General features: G+C 30.9%; 1 long non-coding RNA gene across 1 annotated transcript; it reads right to left on the reverse strand.

Moving 5' to 3' along the window:
• Window positions 1-856: 856 nt before the first annotated feature.
• On the reverse strand, window positions 857-2,441 carry LOC129294918 (uncharacterized). Its single transcript, XR_008589459.1, has 3 exons — window positions 2,332-2,441; window positions 1,613-1,678; window positions 857-1,064 (listed from the first exon to the last, which is right to left on the reverse strand). It is a non-coding gene; the product is annotated as an uncharacterized LOC129294918 (long non-coding RNA).
• Window positions 2,442-2,883: the final 442 nt, after the last annotated feature.

Raw genomic sequence — 2,883 nt, forward strand, 5'->3', positions numbered from 1 at the left:
GAGTGGGTTCTTGGAGATGAGCAACTAATAAATCTAGCCAACACCTACTTCCAAAACCAATCCCATTCCATATGAAGTTTCAGGTCTGTTCCCCCACATACCTAACTCTTATAATGACAATCTGTGCAAAATAATTTCCAAGGATGAGGTCAAAAGTGCATTATTTGAGATGAAACCTCTAAAGGCTCTTGGAATTGATGGGCTTCATGCACTATCTTTTCAACACTCTTGGGAGATAGTTGGTCATAGCTTGTTTCAACTGGTTAGAGATCTGTGGTTAGGAGCACCCCTGGACCCTCTGCTGAATCGTACCTTAATAGCCTTAATTCCTAAAACAAATAGGCCACAGTACATGCGAGAATTTCGGCCCATTAGTTTATGTTCTGTTCCTTATAAAGTGATTACCAAAGTGATTGCAAACCGTCTCAAAAACATCATGCCAAATGTGACTTTGCCTTATCAAACAAGCTTTATTCATGGTAGAAGCATTATAGACAACATTGTCATTGTCCAGGAAGTAATGCACTCAATGAGAAAGAAGCAAGGTAGAAGTGGTTGGATGACAATCAAAGTAGGCCATGAAAAAGCATTTGATAGATTGTGCTGGGATTTCATTGAAGACACTTTGAGAGATGTAGGACTTCCTGAAATAATGATCTTCCTCATCATGAAATGTATATCCTGTAACACCCTCAAATTTATAAACCAATTTTTTGCAAATTATTAAAACCATTATCATGGTAGAAAATTTTCTTATCATGATATATCCAAGATATAACACAAGTCTTAAAATATCCAAAAAGGCAATTAAAACCATGAGAGACAGGCATAATCCTCGTGTCATGATATTCAAATCAGATCATAAATCAAGAGGGACAGACATAATCTTCTTGGTCATATAAATACTTTTAATAAAAAGGATTAGAGTTTACATGCTTCACAAAGAAGATATGTCCTAAGTTGGCACAAGATACATTGTATAATCTAAAATAAGAGGCAACGTAAAAGATGGTGTCTCATACACTAAAGTTACACCTCGGGTGCTTTCTCGGCCGGACTCTTTCCTGTAAAAATATTAACCATGGGGAATGAGACTTAAAAGTCCCAGTAACCAAAAATTAATATATAATGATGCATACGGATGTAACTAATCATGCGATTGCTAAGTGGGCACACAAAACATTTAACCGAACAATATTTTCAAACAAACCGAACAAGTATTTAATTGCATGACTACACCTTATATTCTCCTTTCGCCATGCTCGGACGCCAAATCAACCGGCCAAAGGTGAGTTGGACCAAGCGACACGCCACTCATTGGGTCCAATGAGGGCTTAACACGTGGTAATAATTAACCGAACAGAAATTTTCATTAACACCATACATTAAAATACCCTGACAAGTCATGCATTATTCAAATATCCAAACAGGAATATATCCGAACAATAATATCTCATCATGATAAATAAAAATAAATTTTTGACCCAGTTGGCAATAATTTCAAACAAGTATATACAGTATTTATTTTCAATAATTCATAATTTTTCGAAATAATAAAACAACACCTAACCATTCACAAACACACCCATCACAACACATTAATAATGGTTACCTTGTGTCTTGAATAATAAGTTCCCCTTCACAACTCCTTTTTCACCACTATCTTTGTCAATATAATCTACATAATTATTTCACAATACTATATATTAATTTTACATTAAAATAAATAACTCTAATTTAAAGAGTTAGAAAGTCTTAGATCTATAATCCATATTAACACTAATTTAAGATTTATGCCTCATTTAACTTTTCTAAAATTCTCGTACCCTAATAAACTATTTTTTTAATTTTTAAATCACTTCTAGTATCACAATTTCATCCTTCTATATTCTAAAAATTCGTCCAAAAATAAATTAAAAATTTTAGAATTATCCTGAAGCCTCAAATCAACTTTTTATAACCTCAAAAATACCTATTCATACTTAAATAAATATTTAATAATCATAGGTTTATCCCTACATCTCAAATTCCACATAAATTCAACCATATAGATCTAGATTTTAACTCAAAAATTCTTAAACATGAGTTTCAACCTCAAGAAAATATTCTATAATATTTATTATATCCCTAAGAGTTTTAACCTATATTTTTAATCCATCATATCATCAGATTAACTATCCTATAGAAAAATTCTAATCAAAATATTTACTCTATCCTACAAAATAATCATATCACTAGAAAGCTAATATTATTTAGAAAATAACTATAAAATTAATTTTGTAATTAAATAAATTTTTAAATGCTAATCTAAACAGGAAAGTTAGAACATACCTGAAGAAAAAGAAAATAATCCCCCCTTACGAGAAAACGTTGAGCAACATGAGAGGAAGAGAGAAAAATAATATAAAAATGGATTGTGAGTCTCAAAATTATATTAAAAAAAACTATAGGTCTGAATTTAATTATTCAAACCTTTGGGCCATAAGTTGCAATTTCCTCTAAATTGCATCTTAGCCTCTCATGCTTCCTAATGCACACACCCCCTCCTTTTTATACATGAATGCACCTCTTCTCTTCCCTCATCTAACCAATGTGGGACTTAGAAATAACAACCTTCCACCCCCCCTTTTTTTGTTCCTTCTACCTTCTCTTTTTTTTAACACACACATAAAAAAATTATTTATGTATTATATCTTAACTAAATATTTCTTATGTGGTTTTAAATTTAAATTTTTAAATTCATAATTAAATACCTAACTATAATATTATTTCTAAATAACCTCAAATAATATAAATTCCTATTATTATCATTTTTTTTCTCAAAACCTAAATTCCACAATTTTTTTATTATATAAAAATTAGGATGTTACATATCCACTCCCA

Source organism: Prosopis cineraria, unplaced genomic scaffold (genome assembly GCF_029017545.1).
Source record: "Prosopis cineraria cultivar Desert tree isolate PC_DT_omini unplaced genomic scaffold, ASM2901754v1 PC20, whole genome shotgun sequence".
Classification (NCBI taxonomy): Eukaryota; Viridiplantae; Streptophyta; class Magnoliopsida; order Fabales; family Fabaceae; genus Prosopis; species Prosopis cineraria.